The following is a 17,133-nucleotide window of genomic DNA, read 5'->3' as shown; positions in this document are numbered from 1 at the left end:
GAAGGATGAAGGGTTTTTTTTTTTCATATCAAATTACTCCCAGTTATTTTTCCACGATTCTATTATATTTTTGGTTTTGCCAAGAGAGTGAAAAGAAAGTTAAAGCCAAAGACATTTTTGGCCACCAGAAGCATTTCTACATGAATAGGTAACAAGGCTGGGTATGAATTTCAACATGAGAATACCCTGAAATAACTCAGGCTTGAGGTTCAGAGCTATTCACACCCCAGTGGTCTAGGAGGGCAGGAGTTTGTTTTCTAAAGTAAGTTTTTTGACACTGTTTGCCGAGTTCTATGAAATTAACAGGACCTCTGAATCACGGTTATATGGGCAAATGAAATTGTTAAACTTCTATACTGAGTTTCTGAAATGGGACAAGCCTGATCTGGTCTAAAAAATTCAAAACAACATGTACAAATATAGATATTTTAGACTAAAGCCAAGATTTGTGCCTTCTCTGGAAAGACCCTGTAACATTGGACTGCAAGTCCCATCAGGGCTTCATTAGGTCACATTCCCTCAGCCCCCCAGTCCTCGCCTTTCCTGCATGCTCATGTTTGTCACCTGCTCTGTGCCTGGAGCTTTGAATTTATGATGCTTGCTCTATATTCCATATCCTTCCTGGAGATTTATGATGGCACACGACAGGCCCTCGGAGTTGGGTTAGCTTTGTTGACAAAACTTGTTTGAAACTCATGAGCGCAATGACTACTGGAATGCCTAGTAACACCCTGCAGCACAATACGCAGAGGCATGGGGTAAGGGAGTAAGCAGAATTCGGAATAGGACCTACATTCTAATCTTAACTCTTAGCAATAACACTGGATGACATTAGGGCATATGGTTGTTTATGCCTAAATGTTTTAACCTACTTCCAGACTTACATTAGTGTATAGCGGTAATTCTCATAACATGTTGCTTGTGGGAAGTGTTTGAAAAGTAAAAAACACTACAGAAGTGCAAAAGTTTATTTTTTTTGGTGGAGTTTGTAGTAATAGCAGATCTAGCATTAGTGCTCAATAAATTTCAGTTGTGTTGCACTTGTAAATCTCTTGCTACACGGTACGTTTTTTTGTTTTGTTTTGAATTACTTGTTGTTTTTAAAGATACTGGCTAAATTTAGCTATAATCTTACATTGTAGAAAAAATTTGTCAGGACCCAAGAGGGTGATGGGTAAGAGGGAAGGAAAAGGAGGTATTTAGTTAATATTAAATTTTTTTCTGTAAATACATCAATCTTGTAGCGTGTATTGAGTTTTTTCTTTGATTTTTCAAGACAATTGAGATTCTATTTTCTACAGTCTGTCTTCAAGCATTTGGACACTGGTATAATTAAAACCTTATATTTAAACTTAGGAAAGTTTGCACATTTTTAAAGAGCAGGACCGATCTTTCACTGATGGCCATGAAGATAATTCTGTGAGTACATGAAAGTCTGAGACTCTTTGTGACTAGTTTCATTTGCATGCACACTTATTAATAATAAAAGAGATTTTTTTTTATTTTGAAAAAAAAAGATGCCTTGATCAAGTAGGGCTTATTTGAAAAGTGCAAGTATGATTCAATAGAGCAAGCCTAGTAGCATGTATCATCATAGTGATGAACCAAGGGGAAAAATAGTTATAATAGACACATAAAAAAGCAATTAATAACACCCACTCGTGTTTGCACTTAATAAACCTAGAAGAAAAGGATGCTTTCTTAACGTTCAAAAAAATCTATCAAAACATTTAGTCCTTTGTGGGCCCTGAAACACCAGTAATTCATGGGGGAAAGCATATGGAAGTTTTTGAAGTGGGAAAGAAGGATATGTGTTACTATGAGTAAAATGAACTTTTTTAGACTTTTTTTGAAAATTCAAGCAACATTTAAAGTCCACTCTCCTCAAATTAACTTCTAAATTTGACATCCTAATCCCAATCAAAATCCTAACAGTACTTTTAACCAGCTGATTTTCAAGGTCTTCTAGAAAACTAAATAAACGTAAGAGGAGGAGGAGGAATTGCCCTATCTTAGCAGATAAAAGAATACGTCACAGTGATTTATAATGTAGTATTGTTTCACAAAGAGATCAAAAGATTAAACAGAGAAGACAGTTCAAAAAAAGACTCATTGTGCAACTCAAGTTTTGTTTATTATGAAGCTGGCATATAAAAGTAGTGGGAGAAGGACAAATGAGGTAAATGAAGTGAAAAAGTTGGCTCTCCCTTCAGAAATAAAAAGTTTCCCAGTTCATACCACACACGTGTACAAAACGCCAGTCAGATTATGAAAAGATCTAAATGTAAAAAATAAGGCCATACACTTGAAAAGTACCAGAATAAAATACAAAAGAATACCCTCAAAATCCTGGAATGGGACAACCTTCATAAGCATGACAAAAATCATAAATGCCATGAGATAAAATCTGACAAAATATTTATTATATAAACACTGGAAATTTCTATGTAACAGATAACAGGAAATTGAGTAAGTAAAAGAAATTACTTACTACATATAGTACAGGTTAATATTCCTTAATAAGAAATTCCATAAATCAACAAGAAAAGGACAAGAAATTCTAGTGAAAAATGGATGAGAATTTGAATGAGTAAATTATTGAATTTAAAAAATTTAGAGGAGCCAGTCCATTTAGAAAAATAAATGACATTCAAGATAAGGAATGATCAGGTAATAATAATAATAAAGAAATGCATATTAAAATGATAATACATATCCAGTATAATTGGCAAAAGTTTAAAAGTAGGCAATATCCAGTTTGGGTAGGAGAAACAGGCACTCTCAAACACAGTTGGTAGGGATCAAGTTTTAAAAAGCCTTTTTTTGGGTAGGTGATTTGTAGTATACAGCAGAATTGGTACACACTTTGAACTGCCAATTTTACTTTTAGGAGTCTATCCTAAAAAATAAATATACCTCTAGATATGTACAAGAACACATACATATATATATTCACTAAAGCACTGTATTTAATGATAAAAACAGAAAACCAACTAAGTGTCTCCAATTAGCTGAAATAAATGGAAATAATAAAATAGAAAGCCACACTAAGGAATTCAGTAATAGTGAATAAGCAGACATCCATATGTACACACAGTGAAAGTCAATGTTAAAGGGAAAAAGGAGGCTAAAGAATAGTATGTTTAAAATGTAATCCCAGTTTAGGTACAAAAAACTATACAGATTAATATATCTGTACATATGTCTGTATGTATATGAACATATACTGACATACCATGAAAAAGTTCAAGGACAAAACTGTAGTAGACACACTAAGTTGGCTGATTCCATATGTATTTCCACCTCCATTCTTCCTTGCTTTCCTCTGCTATAGAGGCCAAACAACGAATTATTCAATTTCCCAGCCTCTCTTGCAGCTAGAGGTAGCATGCCACACAGGTCTTGCCTGTGAGATGTAGGCAGAAGTCAGCTAAGGTTCTAGGAAAAGGCGTATAGATCCACACTGCCCAATAATCCTATCTGCAGAAATAATCTAGATCTGATTCATACCAGCTCAAAAAAGTTGTTAATTTTTCAAGAATTTTTGTAAACTGGTTATTAAACTCAGCCATTATTAAAAATTAAACATTAAATTAAATAAATTATATTACAAAGGTATTAAGTATTAAAAACTCATCCCTTCCCAATTCCTTCTTATCATGTGTTATTTTCTCTGCTCTTGAGATTATTTGCATCTGTTGTACCTGAATGGTGGAAATACTGTATAGTGAGTGGTGAGCTACTAAGCATTTCTTTCCTCTCCACATTCAGAGACTTCCAAGTTCATAGCTTTAATCTAACATGATGGACATATTTATACCATGAAAATTGGCAAAGACTGTAATTCTTTTTTTTTTTTGAGAGGGCATCTCTCATATTTATTGATCATATGGTTGTTAACAACAATAAAATTCTGTATAGAGGACTCAATGCACAATCATTAATCAACCCCAAGCTTAATTCTCAACAGTCTCCAGTCTTCTGAAGCATAACGAACAAGTTCTTACATGGTGAACAAGTTCTTACATAGTGAATAAGTTCTTACATGGTGAACAGTGCAAGGGCAGTCATCACAGAAACTTTCGGTTTTGATCACGCATCATGAACTATAAACAATCAGGTCAAATATGATTATTCGTTTGCTTTTTATACTTGATTTATATGTGGATCCCACATTTCTCCCTTATTATTATTATTATTATTTTTTTAATAAAATGCTGAAGTGGTAGGTAGATGCAAGATAAAGCTAGAAAACATAGTTTAGTGCTGTAAGAGGGCAACTGTAGATGATCAGGTGTGTGCCTGTAGACTATGTGTTAATCCAAGCTAGACAAGGGCAGCAAAACATCCACGGATGCAGAAGATTTCTCTCAAAGCAGGGGGGGGTGAGGTTCTGAGCCTCACCTCTGTTGATCCCCAATGTCTCACCTGATGGCCCCCCTGCGACTGTGCCTGTCTTAGGTTGTTCCTCCCTTAAGGAATCTTACCCGTCTCTGGCTAACCAGTCATCTTCCGGGGCCATACAGGGAAATGGAAAGTTGGTAAGTGAGAGAGAAGCCATATTGTTTGAAAGGTTAGCTTTTTACTTCTTTGCAGATTTATGCCCTGTGGCTTCTATGCCCAGCACTTGTCGCAAGGTATCTTTACCACTTGGAAGAATTATGATACTCGGTAATCTCGATATGAGGCACGAATTCTACTTAAGGGTTGTAATTAGGAAGGAAGAAAAAAAGCTATGGAGGTAGAAGATGGAAGAAAACATGGGAAGATTGATTATTTCTTTGACATATCTTCAAAGACTGTAATTCTTGACTGCTTAAACCAGGAATCATCAAACTAAAGTCTATAGGACAAATCTCACCCACAGCCATTTCTGTGAATAAAATTTTATTTGACCACATTCATGCCCATTTGTTTGCATATGTCTTTGGCTGTTTTTGCCTTATAACAGCACCTATATGGCCTTCAAAGCCTAAAATATTTACTACCTGGCTGTTGATAGAAAACGTCTGCTGACCTGAATTAAAATTAAAATAATGAAGAAAATGGTAATAACGTACATTAAACTTTTAAAAAGTATGTTGTGACTGTAGCCATTACATTGTGATTAGCTTAAAAAAAAGAGGAAATATTCCAGTATTCAAATACTATTATTCAATACAACAAAGAAGCTCATATCACAAATGAGTGAAGTTCCAACATATATCTTTATTATTTTCCCTTACCCATTAATATAACCAAAAATATCAGTCAACCTTCATATTGGAACTCCATTTGTTTGTCTGTGACATGAGCAGCTTCTTTACTGAAGTGTCATCAAGCATTTATTTATAGTCTGACAGTCAGCAACCATAGGTTAGCTCTAAGGATTTGGCAAAAAAAAAAAAAAAAAAAAACAGTGAAAAGTCTGTGAGAATCAACTGGCTATATAAATTTATAATAAACAGAATTGTATGTTTTATTATTTGTAAATTACACATTACACATCCACTTCATTGGTAAAATTTATAATAAACTTGTGGGTGTATATTTATGCATACTTCTTTTCCCACAAATCCAGTTAGTTAGAACATTTATCACTATACCACTAATTAGCCACATGTGGTTAATGAACACTTGAAACGCAGCTAGTCTAAACTGGGATGTGCTGTAGCTGTAAAATACACTCTGATTTTTGAATCCTTAGTATAAAAATAGAATTTAAAATAAATGATTAATAATTTGTGTACTGATTATACTTTGAAACAACATTTTAGACATACTGGGTAAAATAAAATACAATACTGAAATTAGCTTAATGTTTCTTTTTACTTTTAACTGTGACTATTGGAAAATTTAGGGCTATATCTGTGGCTCACAATATTTTCCAATGCACAGCTAGACAGTTTTCCTTGAAGAAAAGGGGGATAAACACAGCTGGTGTGGCTTTTCACACCTTTGAATTCTTTCTTCCTAGAGCCCGGATGTGACAGCTACTGAAGCAAACATCTTGTATCCATGAGGCAGCGAGCTGACAGGCTCAGGACAACACCACAGAACAAGAGAAGAAAACTGCTTCTCCAGTGCTGCTGCTGGGCTGGGCAACACTGGCTCTGAACAACTAACTCCAGAATGAATCCTAGGCGGTCAGGCGTCCCCCCATCATCTGCAACTGAAAAGTGTACGCCTCACCCGTATCACAGCTGAACTTCCGTTGTTTTCTCTTTGAAGTCAGACTGCAGGGAAGAGTGAGGGGAAAGCCTTTGATTTTTTACAATCACATATCAGCAGAGGAAGGCAGACATACACACCAATACGTATACACATGACATTACTGTAAGAGCCATGGTCAAGGTATGAATTTCCCTGAGTATCTTCTTCAAACAGAAAAGCGTACATGAAAATAAAGCCCAGACAGACCTGATTCAGATGTAAATAATGACTCCATAACTTTTTATTATTCCCACCTATGTGATGTTAAGGGAATTATTTCTGAATGCTGCTTCTCTCACAAAATGCAGATACACAGAGATCCTGACTATTCTAACTCAATCGCTGTGATCTTGTCCTCCATGCAACTGACTGGTTCATGGGTACACATAAACTTAGGTCTGATCAATGAACTGCAACACAGAGCTTTTCAAAAGGCTTTTCTCCTGCTTAACGTGCAGCACTTGCTCTTGTCAGGTCTATAAACACAGTAGCCATATTCAGCTTATAAGAGCAGCCAGCCTAAGGACAAAGTCAACAGACTAAGATGGCAAAATTGAAAAGTTAAACAAAACAAAACATAGAACTTTTTTGAAGAATGAGTTGCTGAATTAACCAAAATGCATTGCCTTGCCTCATGACTTCTTGTTTTTGGAGGTAAATCTTTCTATACTGTTTATACCATTATGGCACTATTAGTTGGGATTTCTGCTCTTTGTAACCTAAAGCATGCAGAACAATTATTACTCATATCAAAATTAAATCAACAGCATTTGAAGAGTTCCAGAACAGAACATTTTCTTACTCATTGCAATATAAACATTGAATAAAATATAAATGTTGAAATGTCTTATTTCAAAATGAAAAATCACATCTAAAATATCCATTCATTTAGATATTAGATGCAGAATGGAAATTGTTCAGGGAGAAAAAAAAGCGCTCAGGGATGGAAATCAATGAACTAAAAGTGCTCAGAGAACTGAAAAAGAATCTTCTCAAATGAGGAGAACAGGTAACATCATGAAAAGGTTCAAAATCTTGGTAGGTATAAAGACAGAAAGTGACAAATGAGTGTTTGCTTTAATGTGCTGAAATTAAATCAAACGGTTCACTTTCCAAGGCGCTTGAGCTCCGACAGCTTTGGTTGTCGCCCAAATACATGAAAGGCCTGCACATCTGAATATTAACTTTACTTTCTCCTTATTTTGCCTTTCCCCCATCTGTACTTGCCAAGACTCTGTGTGCTTATACCTACTCTTGAAATCAGGTCCTCAGTACTGAAATCTTGAAACTTTGCTCTTCTCTTTCCAACACCACTGGCTACTCTGTAGTCTTTGCTTTTCTATATACTTTTTGAAGCAACTTTTAAAAATACATGGAACACTATAAAACAAGTATATAAGCAAACAGTCTTGGAAAGTACAGACATAGACAGAAGGGGAAGGCAAATTAAGAAGAAAGTAAAGTCAGATGTGCAAGCCTTGTGCAAGATTAGACACATAGGTCAGTGAATAGAATAAGGAGTCAAGAAATAAAGACACAAATATATGGTGAATTGCAATTCAAAAAAGAAAAGATGGTATTTGCAATAAAGACGAAGATGTTTTATTTATCCCATCTTTATTTTTCTGGGACAAATAGATACATAGAAAAAATTTAATTTCAACCCTTACCTCATAACACACAAATATTAACTCAGAATGGATCACTAACTTATGCATAAAGATAAAAACTATAAAACGTACAGAAGAAAATGTTTGTAACATTAAGGCAGATAGATGACTTAGAAAAGACAAAAAGCTCTAAACTATAAGATAAAAAACTGATAAATTGACTTCATCAAAATTTTAATATTCTGTTCTTCCAAAGTCACCACTAAAAAAATGAAAATACATATACTTGACAAAAGGCTTACATCCAGAATATAGAAATAATGAATTATAAGATAGTGGAATTCAAGGCAGATGATTGGAACAAACATGTCCTAGAAGATGTGTAAATAGTTAAGAAGCACAAGAAAAGATGGCTGACATCATGAGAAATCTAAATTAAAGTCATAGTGAGACACTACTACATACCCATCAGAAGGACGAAAACTGGAAAGACTGATAAAACCAAGTACTGGTGAGAATGTAAAGTAACTGATACTCCCCTACATTGCCAGTGGGAGTGTAAAACTAAACACTCTTGTACCCTATGACCCAGCAATTCCTTTCCTGTTACACGAGAGAAATGAAAATATATATTCATAAAAAAAATGTTTTCAAAGTTTTATTCCTAATAGCCCAAATTTTGAAACAATCCAAGTGTCCACTAATAAACAGGTGAAAAGATATGTAAATTGTGGTTATATTCATACAGCAGAAGTCTACTCAGCAACAAAAGGGAAAAACTGTTGATAAACATAATGATATGGATGAATTTTAAAAACATAAACTGTTTTTTAAAAAGCCAGACACAAAAGGTTAAATACTGGATGGTTCCATTTCTATAAAATTTCTAAAACAGGCAAAACTAATCTATAGCGAGAGAAAGCAGGTCACTGGCCGCAGGGGACAGGGCTTGACTGACTGAGGGAACTTACTGGGATGAGTGAAATGTTCCGTATCTCCGTTTGGGTGGTAGTTACACAGGTCTATACATTTGTTGAAATTCATTGAACTGGTAGTTTAATTTTGTTTTAGGTTAATTATACCTAAAGTTGATATAAAAATTATTTGGAAACAAACAAATTTTACAAAAGTTCCTGTGCAGATCCTTCTCCAGGGTTTAGTTTTTTCTCCATTTACACTTATCTTTAAGAGGATTTCATGCTGTCTGATCATTTTAAATACCGACTGTGAACTGATGGCTCCCAGATTCTAATCTTGGAGCCTAAATATGTCTCCTAATCTCCAAACTTGAACAAACTACAAGTTACTTAACCTCTCTAACTGGCTGCCTAATGAGTATCTCAAACTTAACATGTTCAAAAAAAGAAATTCTGATTCCACCAAGTCAACTCTTTCCTAAGTCTTCCCTATCTTAGTAAGTGGCACAGTCTCTCACCCAGGTGCTTTGCCCAAGAAACTAAAGTCATTTTTGATACATCTTTATGACTCATATCCTATATCCAACATCTCCAAATCTATCTTTATATCTCACACCATGTAGGATTCATACTCATATCCGAATCTATCTTCAAAATACACATTGGACTGAGTAATCCTGCCTAGGAGCAGGTCCAGGCCTGGGCCACTGTGATAGCCTCCTGACTAGCCTCCCTCCTTAATCTGCTGTAAACACGGCATCCAGAGTACTCAGGCCTTCCCAATGGCTACCCACCGCACCCAGAACAAAATCATGTTTCTTTAAGAACTTTTGTTACCCCAGGATTTTGCTACCATTTAAATGGAGTTTCAAAAGGGAGTACAGATAAACGTGTGCTCGATTTGCTACGTGTAACTGGAAGTCTCAAAATGTAGTCTTAAACCCATTATCAAGACATCATGTTTCTAAAATCTCGATCATTTCCTGAATTTTATTGTGGTAGTCCAGTTATAATTAAATGGAACTTTAACATGTGCAATACTTGTCTCAAATTTTACTTTGTATGTAATAATACATTCTAAGATAGTTTCTGCCAAGGTATTACAATTAATAGTTTCGTTTATCCTCAAATAACCAACAGGTGAATAACCAACTACCTAGCCATGTAGTCTCCATAAGTTCAAAGGCTTCTTCCACTATTACCACATTTATAAACATCCTTTCTTAGAGATACAATACACGACAGCTATTCTTCACATTTTAAGATCACATGTCTCATCTTTTCCTGAAGTTTGTTAAAGATGTCCCTTTGACTCAACACACTCGCCTTCTACAGAGGGAATAAAAAGAACAGTAAAACAAGCCTTCTTCATTTCAAGAATCTGCCACTGAGTCAGGGATCCTAGCTGAAAGGGTGTCTCGCCGCAACCCTCCTTACCCAGAATGACTCAGGAGACACGGGCCCACGCAGGAGACTTTATTATCTGAAGGAGAGAGTGGCTGCCCCAGAGGGAGGGGGGTGGAGAAAGAGAGAGAGAGGGGGCAGCGGGACAGAGAGCAGAGAGACAGACAGAAAGACAGAGAGAGAGACAGAGAGAGAGAGAGAGAGAGCAGCAGAGAGACAGACAGAGAGAGAGAGAGAGAGCAGCAGAAAGACAGACAGAGGCAGAGAGAGCAGCAGTGAGCAGAGACAGAGAGAGAGAGAGAGAGAGAGAGAGAGAGAGAGAGAGCAGGGGGACAGAGAGACAGAGACAAAGAGAGAGAGAGAGAGAGAGAGAGAGCGACGGAGAGACAGAGAGAGAGAGAGGGCAGCAGAGAGACAGACAGACACACAGAGACAGAGAGAGAGGGTAGCAGCGTGGTGCCTTTTATTGTGGCGGATCCGCTCGGCCTGTTGCCTTGGGGGAGGGTGGGGATGTTTAGAGATAAGGCGGGGTCAGCCCAGGCAAGTCCCAGGTGTAATTCTCACCGGCTTATGTGCTTGGGACCACGGGGCAAATGGAGGATAAATTACTATTTTCTTACACTAGCCACCATGCCTGACAGCCAATTGTGAGTAATAATGCTGGGTTTCAGAGGATTCGTTATCTAAATGCCAACTACTCTCAGTATGTCCACAGTGTTATGTTCAGAATATCTTTATCACATTGTGTTAAGACTGGTTTCTTTCTTAGAAGTTTATGTTCTTCATTTGACTGAGCTCCTCAAAAATCTCAGATACCTGAGTATCTGAGTGTCTAGAACTGTGGCTGACAAAAAGAAGACATTCTGTGAAGTTCTACTGCTTGTGACACATGCGTGCAAGAGTTAATGGTTATGGGAAGGTGGGCAAGTGGCAGAACAGAAGTAGTGTGAGAAGACCACCACAAGGCAGAGAACTAACTAAGGCTCCTCCTAGGACGGCGACATCAATGTAGGCTCCAAAAGCAGAATAAAAGCAATACAGGGCAGACGAACTTCCCAGGGAGTGGAGTGCATAGAGCCAAGAGTCGCATGTCATGTTGTGCCCAGCATGACACCTATCTAGCAAAAACTGGGAAAAACAACAGAAAAGAAGTTTATTTAGTAAAATAGGGTTCAAAGTATTCTGAAAGGTCATGGATTTCCTGAGTAGGTATTTTGGCTATTCTCCTATATGCAAAGGTCTTTCAGCTAAGAAGTAAGATGATTAAATAATTTTTAGGAGAATAATAAGGACCATTACATAAATGATGGATTGTAAGAAAGTCTGGAAGTCTGACCACCTGACTTAAACACCATGAGGAAATAAGTAAATAAGTTCCTAGCTAAGGTAGAGGATGTGAAAGAAAGTGCTGAGAACTTACAGGGAAAAGAAAAAACACTTTTCATAACATACTGCCTATAGAAACTGAGAAGAAAAAGTCAGGTTTTAAAACTAAGGTGTCAAGGATGGAATGCTGGCTTGATCTCTTGCTCTGTGACTTTAGACAAGCTGCTTAAACTAAGCCTCAAGCAGCAGCTTTTGGTTTTTTTTTTACATTTTTCCCTACATTATTTCATTTAATTCTAAGGCTTGAAAGACTTTACCCTGAACACTAGACTTGTCTGACTGCCAGCCAGCCAGTTCATATGAATGTCTAATAAGGTCTCTCAAACTTAACGTGGCCAAAAAAGCACTCTTGATCAATAAACTGTCTCTCCCCTAACCTTCCCCATGGCATGAAACACAATCAACCCAGCTGCTCAAATCTGAAAAGATGATTCCTCCCTTTTCTTCATGCTCACACCAATCTATCAATTAGTTCTACCTCTAAAGTATACTCAACTATATACACCTTTCTGTGTCCACGGCTGTTCTTCTGGATTAAGCTACCAACATCTCTTTTTGACTTCCCAGTATGCTCTGATTGCATTCCTGTTACCACTCTTAATCTCTAACAATCCTGTTTACACTGAGCAGTAGGAGTAATACTTTGACAAAATATGGCCCCCTGCTTACAATTCCTGTGGTGGGGATGGAAGTGGGGCTTCCGTGGGAATTCCCATGGCACATAAAGCTACATTCCGGCCCAGCTTGCCTCTCTGACTGCATCTGATACCACAGATGACCTTATCACCAGGCACCAGCAAGACCAGACCTCTTTACAGTCTCAGAATACAGCAAACACTCCTGAGAGCCTCACACAGGCTCCTTCATCAGCCTCCGGTGCCCTCCCTCTGGTTCCATGAATAGCTGGCTCATTCCCATCATTTGATTCTCAGCTCATCTAAATAGCACCCTGCTATTTCATTCATATCACTTTGTGAAATAACTGCTTGTGTATTTGTTTAGCAGCTTGTTGTCTGTCTTCCACATTTGAATATTAATTCCAGGAAGGCAGACAGTTCATGAGCCTCAACACCCAGAATAGAAAGACTATGGGTTGTTTGTCTTACTATTGAGTTGTAAATGTTCTTTACATATTCTGGATACAAGTCCTATATAAGATAGATGTTTTGCAAATACTTTCTTCCAGTGGCTTGCCTTTTCATTTTCTTAAAGGTGTCTTTTGAAGAGCATAAGTTTTCATTCTATGATTAATCAGTTTTTTAAATAGATCATTCTTTGGGTGTCATATCTAAGTCTTTTCCTAACCCAAAGTCATTAAGAGTTCCTTCTATGTTTTCTTATAGTTTTATAGTTTCATTTATTGCATTTAGGTTGATGATACATTTTGAATTAATTTTTATGTATGGTATGAGGTAGGTCTAGGTTCATTTCTTCTCACACCCAACTGTTACAGCACCATCTGCTGAAAAGACCTTCCTTTCCCAACTGAACAGCCTTAGCACTTTTGTCAAATATGAACTGACCATAAATATAAGGGTTTATTTCTAGACTCTCAGTTTTGTTTCAATAATTTACATGTCTATCCTTCCACCACTATCACAGCACCTTTATGACTGTGCCATTAGAGTAAGTTTTGCAGCTGGAGAGTGTAAATCCAACTTTGTTGTTCTTTTTCAAAATTGTTTCGGATACTCAAGGTCCATTGTAGTTCATGTAAATTTTATGATTGATTTGCCAATTTCTATTTTAAAAAGCTTGCTGGAATTTTTGTTCAAAATTGCACTGAATCTGTAGAACAACTTGGAGAGAAGTACCATCTTAACAATATAGTCTTCCAACCCATGAATATGAACTACCTCTCCATTTAATCCTCTTTAATTTCTCTCAGGGATATTTTCTAGTTTTTAAGTGTACTTGCAGTTCTTCTATTAAATTTGTTCCTAAGTATTTTATTCTTTTTGATATACTGGGAATAAAATTGTTTTTGCTCTTTCATTTTTGGACTATTTGTAATATATAGAAATGCAACTGATTTTGTATACTGATCTTATATCCTGCAACTTTGACAAACTCATTTATTACTTCTGGAAATCTTTTTTGCAGCCACTCCAGCACCCATTTGGCTACTGTTGGCAAGATTTACCATTTCTACTCTTTTACCTGTAAGCTATTCATGCCTTTTCATCTAAAGAATGTCTGTACAGAGCATATGATTATATTTCTTTATCTAATTTGTCTTTTGATTGATTTAATGTAATCACTGATATGGCTAGATTTACATCTGCTATTTTGCTGTTTGTTTTAGCTTTGTTTCAGCTCTTTTTTGTTCCTCCTTTACCGCCTTCTTTTTTGTTAAAAAAAAAGTTTGGTAGTGTACTATTTTAATTCCTTTATTAATTTTTTTCATTGTGTATTTTTTAGTTATTGTCTTAGTGATTGCTCTGGGGTTACAATATGTATCTTATCACTGTCTAATTCAGATTAGTACTGACTTAATTCTAATAAAATATAGCCAATGTGCTCTGATACAGCTCCGTATCCCCCCTCATCCTTTGCGATATTCTTGTCATATGTATGACACCTACATGTGTTATAATCCCAATAGCACAGACTTACAATTATTGCTTTATATAGTTTTATATCTTTTAAAGAAATTAAGAAAATGTGTATATATATATATACAATATACACACACACATATATATATACACATATGTATATATATATATATACCATCTTTTATATTTACCATTTCCATAGTTCTTTGTTTCTTCCTGTGGATTTAAGTTACTGTCTGTTACACTTTCAAACCAAAGGATTTCCTTCAGAATTTCTTGTAAGGCAGGTCTTTGTTTAATTGGGAATGTCTTAATTTCACCTTCCATTTCAAATGATAATTTTGCTGGATACAGAGCTTGTGGTTGACATTATTTTTCTGCATTTAGAATATGCCATTCTACTTCCTTCTGGCCACCGCTGTTTCTGGCAAGGACTGTACTGTTCTTCTGTATGTAGAGTTTTCTCTTGCTGCTTTCAAGATGTTCTCATTGTTTCTGTCTCTCAACAGCATGACTATGTATCTTGGTAAAGATACAGGGTTTTTTTTTTCCTACTTGGGGTCTGTTGAGCTTCTTTGATCTATAGATTAATTGTTTTTATCAAATCTGGGATACTGTTGACCATTATTTCTTCGAATGCTTTTTCTATTCCTTTCTCTCTCTGCATTTGGAACCTCAGTACTCATGATGGTACACCTGATATTGTCCTACATGTCTCCAGGCTGTTTGTTTTTCTTTAATATTTTGTACAGACTGGCTAATATCTATGGATTCAATTTTAAGTTCGCTAATTCTTCCTTTGGCCATCATAAATCAATATATAGCATATCTAATAAATTTTTCAATTTGGTTATTAACTTTTTTCAACTCTAGGTCTTACATTAATAGTTATTATTTATTGATATTCCCTATTTATTGAATCATGGTCATACCTTCCTTTCATCCTTTTTATATTCTCAATTTATAATAGCTGCTTTGACACCTTTGGTAAATTCAAATTCTGGGTCCATTTAAAGAATTTCAACTGACTGCTTTTTTTCCCTTTTTATAATTTTTTATCTAAAACTGAACATGTGAAATACTCAATATAGTAACTCAATTTTGATTGTTTTTTTATTTCTTAAGCTTGATTGTAGCACTGTTGTTTGCTTTTTAGCTAGGACTTCATCTGCTGAATCTCTCACCCATGGCACGGCAGCAGCTGATGCCCTCTGTTGTTTTCAAGTTCTCGGTTTTATTTTTCAGCCTTGCTCTAGCGGTCACCCCTGGGCCTGCTACATTTCAGTGGACAGCCAATGAGTAGTCAGAGCTTGTGCTCCCACACCTTCAGCCAGTATGGATCCCACCCGCTGCCAATGTATCTAGGTGTTGGTTGGAGAGCTCATTCAGTGGTCAAGTTGTTTTGAAGTCTGCCCTAGCCCTTATTTCCCCTAGGCCTTCTTGGGCCTCCCCTGGGCATAAATGCAGCCTCCAGTCAGTCACGGCTCTCATTTTCAGGGTCTCTGTTCAAATGTATGGGCCACATCCTCAGGATAGGAGAGCCAGAGGCATCCTCTGTCAGCCACTGAACTGGTTTTCTGCCCTCTGCTCCAAACCAAGTCAATCGCCCCTGGGATCGAAGCTGCTGTTTTCATGGCCAGCCCTCCACTAGTAGAATTACTTTGCCAAGACATGAGGAATGGAGGCAACCCCAAGCAAGAATATCATATTTCCACTGTTCTTACTCAAAGGTCAGCAGGGTTTTTTTTTTTTTATGAATAAATGCTTCTCAAACTGTTGTTTGCTTTTGGTCAATTTCCAGAGCTCTAAAATGGTTTTGACAAGTTGGTCCAGTTTTATAGCTGTTTTTTAGGGAGAAAATGCGTTGACTTCTTCATTCCTCAATAGCTGGAAAATTCCATTGATTTCTGTAGGGTTTTTGTAGGCTAACACAGAAATATTATTTCTGAAGGGGAGGCCAAAGTTCCAACACAGAAAATCAGGAACTTATCTGAACCTAGAGAAGTCTTGGTGGCAAGAGGGGGCGCCAGACCTCACTAAGGAGAGTGAACAGACTTCCGTCAATAGGAAATCAGTTTATATTTGCTACACCATCAGAAGAATTTAAAAATACTATAAAAATCATCTGCTTTACCAAAAAAGACAGCCATGCTATTTTCACAGAAGGTCCAGCGGTATCTCCTTTTGCTCCGTCACTTTAGGACGCCGCTGTCCTCTGCAGGGTGAAGTAGTCACCTCTCCAGGATCCCCACTCTAGGCTTTTCCCTGAATAGAGATGCACCAGCTTCTGGCATCTGGGGACCAGAACATACTCTTAATTCCTGCCTTATAGACCTGCAGGCAATACACATTCCTCACTAAAACTCTGCTCTTTGTGAGAGGTCAGGGCTTTGCTCTGGTACCTGCCCTGCCTTCCTGACCAGGTGTTCTCTCAACTGGAACAAAGAAATCTCAATGAGTCACAAGTACAACAGAAATCATGAGGGGCTTTGTTTGTTCTTTTACAAAGCCTTATTCATGAAAGAAAAAAAGGAAAGGAGCTTAGCTATATTCACTAGAACAGACACACAAATAGTGACACTGATACATGCAGCCACTCGATTCTTTCCTGTTCTCACCTTGTTTACAGATGACAGGAATGGAACCAAACTGCCAAAGCTATCGTTCTGCTTTCTTACAAAATCCAACTTTTGCTCCCACACCTGGCTCAGTAACAATGTAGTTTTACTTAATTGTTCTTTCTAAAGTTGACTCAAATATACAAATAAAATTGGGTTTTAGATGATAGTTTTAAGTTTATCTTTGAAAACACATACTTTTACAGTTTACATCAAGATTCAAGACATTTGAATTCTAGTTCAAAATATCATCTGATTAATAGTCCCTAATTCAGCCTCTCCTAGTAAATCAATAAATATACCAAACAAAAATTTAAACCTTTTAATAGCATCAAAACTACATCTGACAATGTAATGATGGAATATTGGAGCAACTGAGAAAGATCATTATCCACAAAAGATGCATCTAGATTTCAATCTATTCTAGTTGCTTCTAAAACAAGGCTTC

The 17,133-nt window shown here is 36.7% G+C and overlaps 1 protein-coding gene across 11 annotated transcripts in view; it reads right to left on the bottom strand.

The window, feature by feature from the left end:
* Positions 1-17,133, bottom strand: part of MBOAT2 (membrane bound glycerophospholipid O-acyltransferase 2) — a 167,300-nt gene that overhangs the window by 39,115 nt on the left and 111,052 nt on the right. The window contains exons 2-3 of one of the 11 annotated variants that reach the window (XM_073216963.1): positions 5,936-6,215; positions 5,226-5,362 (exon numbers count right to left, since the gene is read on the bottom strand). The exons of 9 other annotated variants lie outside the window; for them this stretch is intronic. The gene's annotated coding sequence lies outside the window, so the exon portion shown is untranslated. The remainder of the gene's footprint in view (positions 1-5,225; positions 5,363-5,935; positions 6,216-17,133) is intronic. One more of the 11 variants, XM_073216961.1, reaches the window with a different exon arrangement.

This window comes from Manis javanica, chromosome 1 (genome assembly GCF_040802235.1).
Source record: "Manis javanica isolate MJ-LG chromosome 1, MJ_LKY, whole genome shotgun sequence".
In the NCBI taxonomy this organism is placed as follows: Eukaryota; Metazoa; Chordata; class Mammalia; order Pholidota; family Manidae; genus Manis; species Manis javanica.
This window is presented reverse-complemented; position numbering and strand designations above follow the sequence as displayed.